The sequence below is a fragment of the Cimex lectularius genome, unplaced genomic scaffold (assembly GCF_000648675.2).
Source record: "Cimex lectularius strain Harlan isolate CLEC.00 unplaced genomic scaffold, Clec_2.1 scaffold113, whole genome shotgun sequence".
Classification (NCBI taxonomy): domain Eukaryota; kingdom Metazoa; phylum Arthropoda; class Insecta; order Hemiptera; family Cimicidae; genus Cimex; species Cimex lectularius.
The window spans coordinates 1,530,859-1,548,644 of record NW_019392858.1 but is presented as its reverse complement, the minus strand read 5'-3'; the positions used below and the strand labels follow the sequence as shown (position 1 = coordinate 1,548,644).

General features: G+C 33.0%; 1 long non-coding RNA gene across 2 annotated transcripts in view; it reads right to left on the bottom strand.

Moving 5' to 3' along the window:
* Positions 1 to 8,015: 8,015 nt before the first annotated feature.
* LOC112127594 overlaps positions 8,016 to 17,786 on the bottom strand; it is a 43,352-nt gene continuing 33,581 nt past the window's right edge. For both annotated transcript variants that reach the window (XR_002910643.1, XR_002910642.1), the window contains exon 2: positions 8,016 to 8,283. This is a non-coding gene — a long non-coding RNA (uncharacterized LOC112127594). The remainder of the gene's footprint in view (positions 8,284 to 17,786) is intronic.

Below are 17,786 nucleotides of genomic sequence, written 5' to 3'. Positions count from 1 at the left end.
TTAGCAATAATGAATCTCCACTGTCGTACATAGTCAATAAATCATGAATATCGTATGGAATTGTACAAACTTTGAAGATGAACAAAGTTGTTTATTTATTTTATCTAAAATTAATTTCCTTAAAAGAAATAAACTTCATCACTTTAGTCGAATTATTAATAGCATTTAAGAACAATTAATATTTTTATACATGTTACAAATGTATTATTTTTGCACTTGTATTCAATGAACAATACAAATCTAAACAATAAAAGAGGACAAAGTGGATCCCAAATTTAGGCACTTCATCATAATTTATCATTTGTTAAAGGCAACGTTATTTAATAATTTAAAATAAGAATAAATCAAAGGCCAAAAACGTCTTGTTGCAAAGTAAACACGTGAAGATGCAGAATTATTTCAAAATAATGTAAAAACTTGCGTACTAGCATCGATTCTTTATCCAGAATATTTTAAACACTTCCAACTCATTAAATAGTCAAAGTAAGGTATGTTGCAGTTTGTAAAAATAGGACTCCTAGGGTTGACATGAAGCAATATTGGCCCTTTCCGCTTTACCAAAACGGCTGGCATTTTTTCATAAAATCATTGCGTGACCAATTTTCTACTCAGTTCATGCGACACGCATTTTTCATTATTTTTAATTTAGCATACCAGTTCACTTGGAGTAAAAGGAAACGAGCCCCCTTTTATGTAACCATTCTACTTTATTCGTAAGGCCGGTAGGAGTTTTAAAATAAAGTGAACATTTTAGACAGCCTTAATTAATAATCGTGGATTTAAATTTACTATTGTTTTTTTTTCATTTACATAAACGAAGGTTGAACAAATAACCTACATACTTTAGAGATTGAAAAATGCTGTTAAATAACATAAAAATAATATAAATGTATTAGGATGATTAGGAAACGGACGAATTGCAGACCAACGATGCCAAAACAACATAGTTTAGTAAACTAAAATAATTTATGCTATTGCTTGTCAATTTTCAATGTGATCTTATTAAGTTCATAAGTTTATTTATTCAAGAAAACGTGACTTTTCAAGATTAATGGTTCATATTATTGTTTTTATTGTTCGTTGAAAAAATAGTTTGGAACTATATTGTATAATTATTTCATCTTAGATTTCCAGGTCTTCTGCTAAGTTCGTACCGGCTTTGTTTTCGACCTACAAGCCTCTCCTTTACTAAGCCCGTAGAGTCTTTGTGAATGCGTTCGCCTTCCGCATAAGGAAGGAGAGGCTTGGCTCCGTCCCAACAGCGTACTCCACTTTACATTGATTCACCCACTGCGTGGTAAACGCCGAATAAATTTATTTAACCTCTGCTGTTTTATTCGCCATTTCTGGAAGCTATCAGGTTTTCGTTTTAAGGCTAGGCTTGAAAATATATTGATGAAGTTTAATCAATCACTGACTATTTACATTATGTATTATGAGAATCAGATAAAATGTATTTAAAGAAATTCAAAAATTTTTTTTAAATTTCTTTTTGTTTATTTCATTCTCTCGTTACTATAATGTATTATATGTATTTATTTTACCAATATACCTATAATTTTGATGATTTATATTTAATTTTTATTAATTGGTCAAATATAGAAAAATTACTATTTATATTCAATGTAAGTTTACATTAAAAAAACTTCCAAAATCTAATAGAATAACCTATGATTATTTCGTATGAGAAAAACATGAAAAAAGTCTTCCGCTCAAATCGTATTTTCTGAACTCTATTTTCTAAAAATTGAATGAACTAAATTATTAAACTTTTTATAGCATCGAGTTTAATCAAACCACTGACTATATTCAGTATGTATTATTGGTGCATTATGTATTATGAGAATAATATTATGGTAAGAATAATATTATCATATTATGTGAATGTCTTTAGAGAAATTCAAGGCATTTTTAAAATTTCTTTCTGTTTATTTAATTCTATTTTTATTATAATACATTATATGTATTTATTTTACCAATATACTTATAATTTTGATTATTTTTATGAATGGGTCAATTGTAGAAAAAATATTATTTATATTCATTGTTAGTTTACATTAAAAACACGGCCGAAGTCTAATAGAGTAAAAATAAAGCAATGCCTTGAGATTTTTGAACTTTATGATAACATCTGGTTTTACATAAATCCAAACTGTTCAAAAGCACAAATGATAAAAGTGAACATACGTTTGATTAAAATAGGCACACCGAGGCTGCCATTTCCTTTTAATTATTTTCTTCTTATGTAACAAGAAATATTACAATAAATAGATTGTAGGATGAGGTTAAAAAGTAAACAAATAACGAGTTTTATATGTGTTACGATAATTTTTGTGGATTTCTCTGTTGCCTGATAACTTGGATTTTTTTTAAAAATTGTCTATAAACTAACTTTTTAAGTTTCTTTGTACGAAATACACCATCCCTTCTATGAAAGTTTAATAAGTTTATCTATGCAAAAAGTTAACATAGATTCATATACTAAAAAAAAACATTGATTTATGAAGATTATATTTCGCTACAACTCTAGTTTCGCCGACCTGGTGCAAAATAAGTAATGACAATGTCGCAAATTTGAATTTTTAAATTTTTTATTGTTTTGTTTGGTCATTAAATTTCTTGCCACGTTCCATTTTAAAAATTTAAGATTTATGTTATTTAATCTATATGATTTTTTAGTTGGTCATAGTTAAGCAAAGTAATGATTTAAAGTGATTTATTGCATCTTAATTTATTATAATAAACTATGAAAATGCCAAATATTCGTCGTAAAACACATAAGTAATTATGTTTGAGAATTCTTTAAATTCATAATACTCGTTTCAGAAGAAAAAAGAAGAAGTTCATCTATTATAAAATCTGTGAACCAGTTTTTGTTGGCATATTTCGGGAGTTTTTGCAGCTAGGCTGATAAAGGTACATAACTTATTTCACAGGACTTCCCCTGGCGTTAACGTAAATTTGTGTTCAATGTACTTCGTTCATGTTACGGTTCAGAGGGCACAGCCACGCTTGACATTCATAGCAATCGCGTTTCATGGCCGGCCGATAGGTATTAAACAAAAGGGTAAAATTTCGGACGTGGGTGAAATACAAGATTAGAGATGTTAGGCAATTATTGCCACACTGGCGGGCCTAGATACGATGAGCATACGACTTGGAGGAAGTTAACAGCGAGTTCGAAACTGTTATTTGCTTAAACATATATCGTGTTGCCCGACGGAGGAACCTGTTCCAACCTGATATGTAGAAATACCCTAAAGGTTACATCTTGTGTTTTTTCACTGGAGAACATACAGAACATGAACTCTTCGACCATTTCCCATTTGTGTAAATCAACCATATTTCATGCCTTGGTCCAAACATTCGTACTATTTTCACATAATTAATGAAATATACTTACTAAAACATATTGGAGTAAAATATAATAATACACATCTTTTTATCTCCTGCATTTTTATTAGATTTGGCTATCCTTACATTTCTTGATTAAAATCTCCATAGAAATGTTAAAATATTTACAGCTAAACTGATAATTATAAATTCTCATTTGTTTTTCCTGCTAGTTTTTCCATTCCTAAATCAAAAAATTACATTTGGTGGTCATGGTACAGGACGTTCTGGTTCATTACGGTACTTGAAAGAAACGAATCCAATTTGCTTTTTCAAGAAAGAAAAGAAAACAAAATCAGCACGCTTCATGTCGCAACATTTTAGTGAAATAGACAATATTTTTATAATTTAGTCCTTTCAAATCAATACAAAAATAATCATGTTAATGTCGTTCTGTTGTTGTGTAGTACATCAAGCAAACAGCCTTTTTGGTGGTTTTACGGCGGTTTTTGCCTTTGATTCGTCGCTGAAGTCATACATTTTCTGGTTTCCTTATTCTTTTTCATATTTGGGTGTAGGCATAGGTATTGGTTTATTATGTGGATTTTTTTAGAAGTTAAACCAAATCATTAAATTAAGCAACCTCACGACGGCTACCTTTTTTCATTTTCACTATATTTATCGTAATTTTTGCTTTACTGTTGTTACAGGATAAGAAATCGAGATTCCTGAAAGTTGATAGAGGATAATTATGTTGTATAGTAAAATTTTGTTTTATTTTAAATTTATCTTCTTTTGAAATGAAAATCCAATTACATCTAATTTTTTTCTCATTTCAGGTGTTTCAAAGCATCCTTGGCATACTGAGCTATGTAAGATACATGATTGAACCCTATATTATCCGACAACTTTACCATTAGAAGTTGTTAAAGAACAAAATTGTACTAAAACATTTCCTTATTTGAAGAAACGTAGTTGATCCTGTAAAATTTTGTTTCGTTCAAAATTTCAGAAGACGAATCTTCTATTGTTGTTTTGGGCAATATGTCCAATGTTTACACGACCTAACATAATATTGTGTTTATTCGAACCATACAGTACCCTGATGTTTGCTAGGAAGATCGCAAATGTGCCAGTCGTATTGTGAAACGAAGCATCTCCTTTTCCCCAAACATGTTCCCAAATTATTTAATTTACCCTGGATCAAACTAGTTTTTTTCCCTTTCGATTTTCGACAGTTGGTTACGTCTTATATTCCGAGAACACAGGAAATCCTACTGGATTGGGCAATGATAAGATATTGCAAAACCAGTTTGCAGGACGGTGACATTTTGCCGTCTGCCCCTCAAAAATGAACTGGAACAGTTATTTTCTTGGTCGTGAGGATATTTGGGCGAATTGAAGGGCAGAGCTTTTTGAATAATAGCTCCCCTGGTCCACTTACTATTTCATAACCACTCTTCTTAACGCCCCATTGCTATTGATAGTCAATGTCAATTGTGATCTAAGAAAAACAATACAAAAAAAAACTCCACCCTTCAAAATCAGTGCCTTACTTGGACGCATGATTTTTAAGATCATCTTTTTGTTTCACTTTGATGTTTGCTAGAATTTATTAATCCCTTCATACTGATGAATAACTGCACATTTTAAATGGCAGAATAATTTTTTTTACGTAAGAAAGAAAATGTATTGAATTTATGTTTGTTTTTCGTGAAAGTGTAATTATTAATAATTATTGCTTACCGGTGACCAACTGTTTAGGGCGTCCGAATCGAATTTGAAGGGGTTCGAATCGTGGCTTAATTCTTGAAATATATGTTTGTGATTAATTTAGAAACAATATTATAAACTGGTTCTGACCTATTTCCGCGAACCCAACGGGAACGTTGAACGTTCGCCTTTCCGTATGACAGAATTTACTTTACTTACGTTTATCACTTATCTGTCCTTAAATAATTTAGAATATTTATTATTGTACAGGTATATAAACTGCTCAAAAATGAATGAAGATATTTGTAATTTATTCTTATTCTATTAATTTTAATTAAATTAACCGATATATCTTGTTAGTTGAATTTAAAAAAAATTGTTTATATCGGAGTTACTTAAGACTAGTAAAGATTAAGATTACTCATTTTTTAAACAAACACCTTTTCGTGTCTTTTCTCCATTTTAATCCTGTTGTATTCTCTTTAACCATGGAAAGACATCACCTTAAACCAGAAGTTTACAATTTACACAATATTATTGTGAGAAGAAACATGGAGGTCACTGGCAAGTGGAATCACAAAGGTTGACGTTTCTCATAGCGTGGTCACCTGGTCTTTAGACCGATTCCGAGAGACTGTAAGTGTCAATAGGAGGCCTGGTAGTGGATCTCATTGCTTTGAAGCTAAGGGAGGACAGAAATATTGTCACTGCTGCAAAACGGAAAGCTTTCTATAGTGCCGCCTGATCTCAAATGAAGTACAAGATTTTTTGGAAGGTTTATAACTTTTTCAACACGAACGATTACGAATTAATGTAATCGTTTGTGGGAAGTTGGCCTCACTTTGTATGCCGCTTTGAGACGACCTGCAGCAACAGCCCACACCCAGGAGAATAAGGTTAGAAGCTTAGAAGAGTACATCAATTGGAATGCTGTTATGTTTACTGATGAGTGGCATTTCTGTCTGTATAGTGATGGCAGACGCCGAAGGTCTATCGAGAACAGGGGTGCGTACAAAGTCCGAGTTCGTGCTCCCTTCAGTGCAGTTTGGAGGAGGCGGTGTAATTGTCTGGGCTGGGATTTACACTGAATGACGAAATGGACTACATATTGTTGAGGACAACCTCACTACAGTCCGTTGTGTCCAAGAAATTATCGAGGAATCATACCTCAAACCAGGGATCTCATTGGCGAAAATTTTCGATTTCTGGATGACAATGCCAGACTTAATAGAGCCAGAGTTGTTCATCAAAATATAGAAAACTTGGTAATTTCCCATCTGTCCCTTCCCCCATTGCCTCCAGACTTTAGTCCCATCGAGCACATGTGGGAAGAGTTTCAGAGAAGTCTTTTCGATCACCATCAGCAGCCAGTTGACCTGCAACAACTGAGTGCAACTTTGGAACATTTATGGAGTGAAATTTCTTGGTGACAACTAATTAACAGCGGGCCTAACAGGTGTACAAAGGTTTTACCTAACAGAGAACATTATACACGGTATTAATTGTTTAAAAATATTGTTGTGTCCAATAAACAAAATTATAGACTCAAAACATTTTATTTTGTTATGTTTCAAAAATCCTTAATTAAATTTTCCTTCCGTAAAAAACATAATAATTTCTACTAAATTTTAATGCAATGTATAATAAAAATAAAATAGAAATGCTAGAGAAAGTGAAAACTACAAAATTGGCAATACCCTTATTCATTTTTGAGCAGTTTATATTGTATTAATTGCATTATTCAGATTTTATTTCTGTTAATCTGTGCAATATTATTTCTATATTTAATTTCATTGTACGTATTTAAAACGGTAGGTTTAATAAAAATTTAAATGTCTATTTTGAATATTGTTCATATTTGACACATTTCAATTTAGCAATTAAAATTTTATAATCCTGATGAAGGAGAAACATATATTTTTCCTAAATTCAACCAAGAAAGTGTTTCTTTGTTAAATAGGTCCTATCTCTGATAGTTTGTAATATATAATTATGATGTTTAATGTTGATCACTAATTATATCCGACATAATTAGCAACTGATATAAGAAGATGATGGATTGTTTTAATTAAGAGATGATAGAGCTGAATCTGGAAGAGAGTGAATTAGTCATTAAGTAAATAAACAAGCTGAGTGATGAATTGACTTATTGTGTGTAATCAGAGGAAGCGAATTATTCAAACAGTTCGAAAATAATTGTATTTTTTGTGTCGGACAATTGTAAGTGAAGTCCATGACGCATGGAATTATTGAGCGCAATGAGCGAAGATTTGACAGAGTGAACAAAGCCAGACAAATATTTGAATAATGTGTTAAACGCGAGGATCAATGAAGGTAAATGATATGACATAAGTGATTAATTAAATACAAAGACAAATCGATATATAAAATGGGAATGAGAGAGGGTGAGAGAGGTGGTGTGTTTAAGAATGTGAGAAACAGACAGATAGACACATATGCAGTCACGCACTGAATGAAGCAAATCAAGTGTGTGTGTGTGTGTGTGTGTGTGTGAGAGAGAGAGAGAGAGAGAGAGAGAGAGAGAGAGAGAGAGAGAGAAAGAGAGAGAAGGGAGAGATGGATAAATTATGAGAGGGCGAGTGAAAGTGATAGAAAGAGAGTCAGTAAGAAGAAGCTAAATAGAATAAGAGGACAAAAGGGAGAAACAGAGAAAGTGAGAGGTAGGCAGGATGAGATCGAGAGAGTGAGAGGAGAGACAGAGAGGGAGAGGGGAAAGTGAGAGGAGGGGGACTAACAGAAACTCAGTTATGTAGTCAGACACACAATGAGACTGAGATAGTTGTGGCCTTCCTGTGTGAGGGAAAGAAGGGGAAACAAATATCTAAAGATAGTAAAAAAAAGTGTAAGGAGAGCGAAATGTAAACAAATCAATAAATTTATGTACATAGTGAAAGTGGGTGAGAAGATGGACAGATGGGTAAAAATGAAGATAGTTAGTTAACAAAGGATTGTTTTGTGACATTTTATTGATATCAAGCCTTTAAAATAAAAACAACTTCTCAAGGAGTAATTTTTTCATTACTGAAAAACAGGTTTCTTCAAGGGAGGAAACTGCTGCCATGGGTCGTAGTTCTTCGGTTGTCCACACAGATATTTTTGCCTCTTGGTATGCCTTAATAGAGAGGTCCAAGTGAGGTAAGGACCTTCATTCATCAATCCACTGTCAATCAGTGAGCCAGAACGATGCTTAATAACCTAGGACCGTTTCATGTGGGCCTGTAAAAAATAACATGTTCGAAATTAATGATTGGGTCACCCTCTCTTAATTCTATGTATAGACAATTTGAATGGCAAGGGAAAAGCTGGCCCTTTGGAATGGCGTTCTGCCTTAATTGCCAAAACGCGAAAACCAATTTGTAAACGAGTCGCATCCCATAATTGGAAACGCTGCTAAGAAGTCAGAAATGTAAAGTAAATTGTCACACAATTATCATAGAGATCAAGGAAAACATAATAAGATAAAAATCAAATTTTTTCATTAAAATGCGAAAGTAGGAGGAAATTATTCCACTATTCAACTCTCGTTTGGAATAGTTTTGCAGTGTTGTTATTTGGAAAAATTATAGCAATTATTTAAATTATGCTCGGTTCGTCTAACGAAGATTTCACACTATTACACCTGCAAGTTATGCAATAATCTGATCATAACAAGATTTCCAAGCTCATTTCCCCAGCCAATTTAATTCTATAAGTATAATTTATAATTTCCCACGATTTTCCTGTTTCAGATTACCAACGTCATAGGCAGGATCCTATTAAAATGAATACGTTTTCCAGGGAATAGGACAAAAATTTACAAAACCTAACTTTCTCATGAAAAATCTAAAAGTCTTGTCTTATGTCAGAAAGTTACTTTTATTTTTTTTATTTTTTATTTTTAGCGCGGGCAAACTACATTGGTCGTTGCCAGCCCTCTCTTCCTTAGCTTTACATTACTTTTCTCATTTTTCTCGCCAATTAATCCTACTAATTTCTTTGTTTTTTGTTTCTCCAGCCGTTTCGATATTTTATGATACTATGGTAACCAACTCTCACTTTTCTTTCTCCTATTGCTAGCCTCTCAGGAACCGCAGGGCCTCGTCAATTGTGGACAAAATAAGACAAATTATGAACACAGAAACGTGATAGTCTGGTTAGCATTCACTCTACCCCATAGTACTAGGTATTCCTACGGGTAATTGGGGATAAGCTATCTTTCTCGGTAATCAACAACACTCACACACTCATTTACATTACCTCTGATTATTCGATATTCTTTGGGGTGTTTGTAGGATAAGCCCTCTATAAACGCAAATAAATACATTCGTTTCTATAAATAACACATATCATTTACATGAAGACACAAAGATCCTATATACAATTTAAAATATTTATGCTTGCTGCCGTGCCTCAAGGCCGGGCATCGATTGACTTAGTTCTTTGCAGTCTGTTATTATGATCTCTCGTGATAAGCTCTTCACACAATAGACACCTACGTGGTCTCACCACCATTAGAAGGTGTCCTTGTTAATCTTGGTTTGACCTATGCGCACCCTAGTAAGTATGACTTTTCCCTTCTAGACCCAGCCTTCGCAGGCCAGGAACCAATGGTTTTTTTGCATGTGTATAAGTTAGATGCGTTTCTTTCGATCTAGCGGATTTTCTATTAGTGTTTTATATCATTAGCATTTAGTAAATCCGCTGGACGTATAGAGTGGGTGGGGTCGTGTTGCCTCTCCTTGGCTAATTTCGCTGCATATCTGCTTGTTCGTTCTCGGTTATACCAATGTTCCCGGGAACCCATGCCAGGACTACATTTTTCCCACTGACATCGATCCCATAAGCTATCCATATATTTTTCTGATTAATGGGTCTGCAGATGCTCTTCTACTGAGTTCTTGTAACCCGCTTAAGAAGTTATATATAGTTATGTTATGAATTGATTTTCTCGTTTCTGTGTTTGTGTTCAATGTTTGTGTTTGCATCAATTTAACCTGAAAGTTTATTTTATGGTATAATTATTGTTAGATAACCTAGAAATAGATGATTTGGTACCAAATAACATCAATTTTAATTGAAGTTGGAAAATCACTTAAACTTAGAAAAACTAGTCTTATGTTGATGTACATTTGTAAGCATTGCTTTTTAATTTAAACACACTAAAAAGTCTAAGTTATAAACGTGTAACATGAGGATAGTTTTTAATCTTTTTGGTCTAATGTCCAAATTGTAAACTGCATGGATAATACAAATTAACCTTACTTAAAATGAACTATGGACCATGTGTTGTATTTGACAGATGCTGATGTATTTGAACTGCCGATTTTAGAATTTAATGTTTGTTTACCGAATTGTTTTAATCTGGGAATTCTAATGCTCTAACGCCTGGAAAATGGGAGAACAGCGGTAAATTGCGGCTTTTATAATGTACTCTTGACTTTTGTGCTCGTTGTTGAAGATTTCCGTTACGTTTTGTAACATTTTGACTAGTTTTGTTTTGTAAACTAACCCTACCATTTGATTAAGTTTATGTTATACATTCATAATACATGAAAACCTTTCAAACTGTAATAAAAAGGAAGGTATTCAGTAGTGATATGTACGCACATACGTAAAAGAACTAGGCATTTTGATGACGTACTTCGACAGTACTTTAATTTAAAATCTTAAATTAAAATACAAAATTACTTAAAATAAATCTTAAATAATTTTCCATAGGAAATAATGAACAAACAACATAATACTACAGGTTTATTTTGTTGGACCGAAAGTGAGTGAAATCATCATGCATACAAATTAAAACCATTAACGATGCGTGAGTTTTAATTAGCCCATTAAAAAGGGAAAACCTTCACCTTGTCCGAGTAAAAGAAAGGAAGTTGTTAGTTTGAAAACCCCGGCGTTACTTATATACTTCCGGAGAATCTCATTGCACGTACTACCGTCGAAAAGTCTTCATGAAATGTTTTCTCTTTCTCTCTCCTTAATTGCTTATCATAAATCCATAATGGTTTCTGTAAGAAAGTGTTTGCCAAAGCGTATTTCATTCTATCCCTTTCTTCCTCTCCCAATCCATTTATGTCGTCATCTCTCTATCTCTTTCTCATCGATTCTTCTTCTCCCTGTATTCATCTCCCTTTTCTTTTATTTTAACTACTTATTACTCTCCCTCTTCCCTTCATACTATATTTCACTTTGTAGTTAACTCTCACTAATGCTCTGACTCTATCCCTTATTCTGTTCAGGCTCCATCATCCTTTTTTTCTCTCTTGATGGCTCATTAACTCTAAATCTGACTATTTCACTCTATCTATCTGTCTATCAATCTATCTCGCTCTATCTACCTCTCTGTATCTTTCTCTTTCTCTCTCTTTCATCATCTCTTTCGTTTTCTGCTCCATCTAACTCTCCTTACTTCTATTATCTCTGTCTATGGATGTACACTTTTCGTCTCACCTACTTCCCAGATTTCTCTCGCACCAACTCTCATTTTCCTTTACATTCTTTCTATCACTCTGTATCTGACACTTACTCATTTAGTCCTCTCTCTCTCTCTCTCTCTCTCTCTCTCTCTCTCTCTCTCTCTCTCTCTCTCTCATACACACGCGCGCGCGCGCGCACACACACACACACTTTCTCTCTCCTTTCTTGATCTCTTTTTACTTCTGATAAAGAAAATTCGGTTTTTCGCTGAATATTGAAAAGCAAGTGTAAGTAGTGGACAAGATTTGGTAGAAAGAATGCAAGGAATAAGAAAATAGAAATAGGTGAAGGGGAGAGAGAGAGAGAGAGAGAGAGAGAGAAAGAGAGAGAGAGAGAGAGAGAGAGAGAGAGAGAGAGAGAGAATGGGTGAGGGGTGGGGAGAGAGGGAGAGTCGAATAAGTAAACAGAAATAGGTGGATCGTTTAACTATGAGGTCAATAGGTAACTAAATTAGTTCATAGAGCTGCTCGGTGGAACTAGTGTGTGAATTGAGATAGTACGGGAGTTTAGTGAGTACATGGAGATGGGATGTCGGTATTAAATTGAAAAAAGTGTGTCTTAATTTTACGACTATCGAAAGTTTGTTTTTCCCAAATTCTTAGCAAAAGTAAAAACATCTAACTATAACTAAAATTATCTGTATTGTCCAAATTTATATATTTTATATATAATATCGATTAATTTTTATTTGGTCAAATATATATTTTTCAAGCCTAAAAGAGAAACTGAAACTTCTTTTTCGACTAGAAATATTTATCTTGAAGATGTATAAGGCCCATTAATTTCTTCAGTGCACGTATCGAACGCACCCGGCCTCGTTTAAAATTTCATAGACGGCAAAGCAGAACGGAGAAATAGGAAGTAGGCAGGAGTTTCAAAATTGCATGCAAATGGCCCATTGGCGCTCTTTATCGGCCCGAGGCGGCAAGTTTTGTTTTGCACCGTTTATGAATACAAATTCGGCCAGTGGCAAGGGAAAGTATCATGCGTTTGCGATAACATCAACGCCAACATACTTTACCAATCAGTACTTTACGCCACTTCACCGCGTAACTGACCGCCGTAAGATTGAGTAACACGTAAATTGTAAAAGCTGCCAACGAAACGATGCAAATTCTTCATCAAGTTGTTGTTTTCCTCCGATTTTAATTCATCGGAAGAGAAACTCAATTTCGTCGAAAGAGATTCCTCATGAATCGGCCACTTAATTAGTCCGTTAGTTGTTTTGACCAAAACGGAAATTTCCTTTATAGCTAATACTACAGGAGACATTCTTAAAAACGAAAAGTATTATGCAGATTAAATGAAGATTATTAAAATTTTATTGATAGGACTTCTAGGAAAAGAAAGCTGTATAAATTGAAAACTGATTTATGTAGTCCGGTTGATAATTCCCTTTAGCAAGAATAATGAAGAAGTAATATTTACTGTAATCAAATTGTATGCATACACCTTAAATAATTAATGACAAGCCTTATAAAATTTTATTCACAGACACATTTAATAAGTGTATAAAATTAGAGATTACTTAATAAATACACTTCGAAATCTCGATAACTACACTTTTGACTTGTTTTCGATGTATAAAATAAAAGTATTTATAATCTTCATTGTCGTTTATTTGGTTGACCATAACATTTTAAGAAGATTTCATACGGCAGAACTACATATATTTTTTAAATTAAATCTTCAGCGGGATCGAATAAATGATCAATTCAATTATCTCGCTTATAAAAATTTTAGATTGATCGGTCGACAGACCAACAACGAAGCTGGGCGGACCAGAGATGAATAATATAGATCAGAGAACTGAATTAAGATCTGAATAACGTTGTTTAAATTGTGAAGCCTTTTCTTATTGGCCTGGGTGTTGTTGAACTTTTGTCAGGAGTTCGATTGTCTTCTGTTGTTCAGTTTTATTAAATGATATATAAGTACAGCGATGAGGAGAAAGGCAAAGAAATAAAAAAAAACTGGTTTATAACAAATATAAAGAAAAATCAAGGTTGAATATTACAGAATATTAGCAAGCAGAATAGAACCAATAACTTGTTTCTTCTTTTTTAAATTATTTTGTACCGAGATCTGCACATCTACGATGTAGTTTTATTGTCTCTAAATATCGTGGTACGACTATTCTCGTTGCGTTATTCAGCGATCCGTTTCTCCCATATTGCTACCGTTTGTAATACTTATTAAATAAATAAATGTAGACAAACCAAACAGTATAGATGGCGATATGCAGAAAAACGCATAATAAGACAACCCTGCATTAGAAGGCAGACCTGAAAACTGTATTTTCAACAATTTAACACTGTTTGTTTCTTTCAGACTTAAATACAATTTTCATTAAATTGTTTAGTTTTTCTCTTCGGGGTCAGCGGAGGGATAAACCTGTAGTTTGGTATTTTTCCGATGAATTTCGTATGCCGTACTTTACTTTTTTGGTATGTCAAACACGACAAACTGAAAATGGCAAGCAGTTTCAGGCAGACTACCACACCATTAAAATTGTCTAAGGCAATACAGAAAATCCAATTTGCTAGAAAAGGTTAAGTGTTTGTGTTTGCCTATTTCAGATTGGACAGAGCGCCTAGATGAAACTCCACCAGCTTCAAAAAATAGTGCTAAACCGTTGATATTATCGATCTGAATATCTTTTTCAAGCAAAATACAATTAAAGTTAAAATGTAGACAACAAGGAAAATTGGAAAACAAATAGTATTTAATTTGGCATCTTCATAATTCCAATTAATATTTAGTAAGGTTTAAGTATGTTTAAACTAGTTATTTTTAATAGTTTATTGTATTCAAAGAAATTAGTAAAAGGCACATTCAATTCTTGTTTGTAATCTATATTGTTGAAACAGGAATACAAAAGAAAATCGTAACACATATTTCAAAAATATGTAATTTGTCAATCCAAAATAAAGATATTAGTCGAAAGGTAAACTATATACATCATAACTTGTTATTCCAGATCAGTTAAATATTATGTAGTTCCACAAATGGGGAGTAATTTAGGGGTAGACAAGGTAAACTAAAGGGAACACAACAAAGGAAAAATTCCTTGACCTCGACTCCTGCAATTTCAGAGCGAAACCTATTCGCCTCATTGTTTTTTGTACATCCATTAAAATATAAACAGCTGTGTAATATTAAATATAATGCTGTTTCACGTACAAGGTTAGTGCATTTAAAGAATAAATAAAGAATACGCACGGTCGTGAGTAACATTAAAGGGACTAGAGCCATTTGGTTCTCCTGCACGATATTTAGATAAGATCGGTGTACTATACAATAGGATATGCATCTCGTAATAACAGGCTAACTGCTGTAATGGAATCATTTATAACACGGGATGAGCTGGTAGGTGGCGGAAGGTATTTTCGTTTATGACTCCCATAATTTTTATGGCCTATGCCGTCCCAACGCTTATGTTTCAAGAGCGGAAGAAAAACTTTTATGAAAACGCTGTACATTTAGTACAAAAGTTGGCAGCCATTATGAAATACTAGCTGGAACAAGATTTAAATTTTCCGATACTTTGTACCGGAAGAATCAAAAATTCTGAAATTGAATAACATTTTTCTGCAAATTAATATATATTAAAAAATATACATAATAAATTTTTACTGATCGATAAGGCTTGGCATTTTCAAGTATGTTTTATAATCTAATATCTCATCAGAAAGACTTTTTTCTGTGGAAAGCGTTAGAAACCCAGAATAATCAATGCTTGATCAAACAAATTCTCATTTGCGCCTAATTTGAACGATTCATAGAAGAATGCCACCAACCAGCCTAATGAAAGAAAGGGTTTTTCAAAAAGGTTATTTAGCTATATGAAGGAAATTCAGACGTTAGATTGGTTCCTTGCAATCAGTACATGAACACAAAAATCGATTCAGGTCTCCATGAGAAGGAATGCTTAACCCAAAACATAACCGCTGTAACAATGTTCACACGTAATTTGAGCTGCAATTTTATTCAAACAACCTTTAAATTGAATGGCTAGAATTATAGCACTCGGCCAACGACATCGTTGACATTTGAACATCTTCTTATTCATGTCCAAGGCTCATTTTTGCCCTTCTTAGCTATAAAAAGAATGTTGCAAAAGCGGCTTGTTTCAGCTATTTGTCCCTGTATTAGAAGATTGAATTAAATATAGAGAATAAAAATGAAATCCATATAAAGAAAACTGATATTGTATGGCAATCCCAAAGACTTTTTTTCAACCGAGTTTATGTAATTTGTTTAATAAATATTTTGGGAATTTAAAAATTATTTCTCCATACTTAGCTAGCATTACATTTAATTTATTTGATTAAAATCCTTGGAATATCGGCGAAATCTAGTGACTTCTATTCTGTACGGATCAATATTTACCTACTTCTACAATTTTTATTTCCATTTAATCACAATTACACCATAAATTACACGGTTATTAATGCATCATATAAGTTACGAAAGATGTATAATTATATTTCAAAGAAATTTGAAACCATCTATTACAAACTTTATGTCACATTGATTGTTGAATCATCTTATAAATAAGTATTCTTAATGTGTAATTAATGCAGACCCTGATGATGACCTCAAAATAGGTCGCAAGTTTTGCAGTAACAATTGAAATTTTATTAAAAGATTTTTCGTGAGTAAAAAAGTGGTCGATTCAACTGTTGCTAGTACGCCAACTTTTTTTTCTTTTAAATTGATAATATTATAAAATTTTATTTTTCGTACTTAAAGTACAGCATATTACTTCGATGTCAAAAATTACAATTTAAATTGTGGGTTTCCCTTAGTGGGTTTAGTTTGATGTAATTTTAAAAAAATGTCAATATAATACTATTATATGTAAGTAAAATTGTTGTAGGCGAACTTTGCCTTGACCTAAGGAAGGTACTTAAATGGTACCAAAACTTGTCCAAAGTAAAAAACATGCTTTCTGCTTTTGCTAAACACCTCTGGCCACTACACCCTAATAAATTACATCGGATTTTACAACAAGGGCAAAAGAAACTAAGTAAAACTCTTCGTGTCGTATGTAGGGTATTTTCCGTTTCCATTATTCTTATGTTACCAAAATTGAAAGAATAGCTATGATTGTGGGCATATTATGACAATACGGTAGTTGTCGATGTCCATGCAATCATATTTGTGCTGTCTTTTTCTCTCCCAAATATTGTTTAGACTGACCTTAATATATTTTGGTAAACTGTAGTTTCACCACTTTCCAACTTTTGGTTGCTAAGATCGACTATACATTTCTAAAGTTTTTTCCAGTAAATCATTTCTTTATTTCATTACACCAAAACAAAAAGAATCACTAAGAATGAAGATATTGTATAAATGTATAAATTGAAGTTGGTCAAAATCTTTTTTTATATATTGGATAATTGATTAAAGATATTATGGTTTTTCTGATGTTCAATAAATATGAGTTCTCTTATCTTCCAAATACATACTTGTCGAAAGGCTAGTAAACACTCTCAAACAAAAATTAATGGTTAATTTACTATTTTTTATAGGCTATATCGAACCGAACTCCAATATTGCTCGTACGGCGCCAAAAGGCCAAAAAAAGAACTTGGCCCGTTAGCGCTTTGTCTATAAGACCTTTCATGCCCTCCTTAGGGCCTTTTATCTACAAAACCATTATCCCTACCATCTATGGTCCTTTGTCTTTTCTTGGATGACATCTAACCTGGGGGCCTGTTGTATTCAAATACGAACGGTATTTTGACCGCAACCTAATTTATAAAGCGTCGTGTGTCTCGTGGAACAAGATTAATTCTATAACATATGCTACAATATGTTATTTAATTAATTTAAAAAGTAAAATTCCATGGCTATGGTAGCATGTAGTATCTGTTAATTTTGAGCAGTTCAATATTTGGAAAGATTTGTTTGTTTATAATAAACGAATTTTGTGAAAACCCAATCTGCAAAGGTTTGTCGAAAACTATCAAAAGCAGGGCTCACTTTTTGAGTTTTTTATTTTTATACGTACGTTTTTATACCTTGCCAGTAGTTTGCCCCCCCCCCCATCTACAGTATTTAAGAAAAAATAGTAATTTCATCTATTCTTATAATATGTGTGTAAAACGAGGACAAAAATTATCATCGCGTGCAGTCTTCTATCGTTGTGACAAACAGAATTGTTGGTAGCAACTGTTAACGACTATTTGTGTATTTAGGAGCTACGTACTCTTTTGACCTCAATTTAAAACTTTCATCTTCCGAGTAGA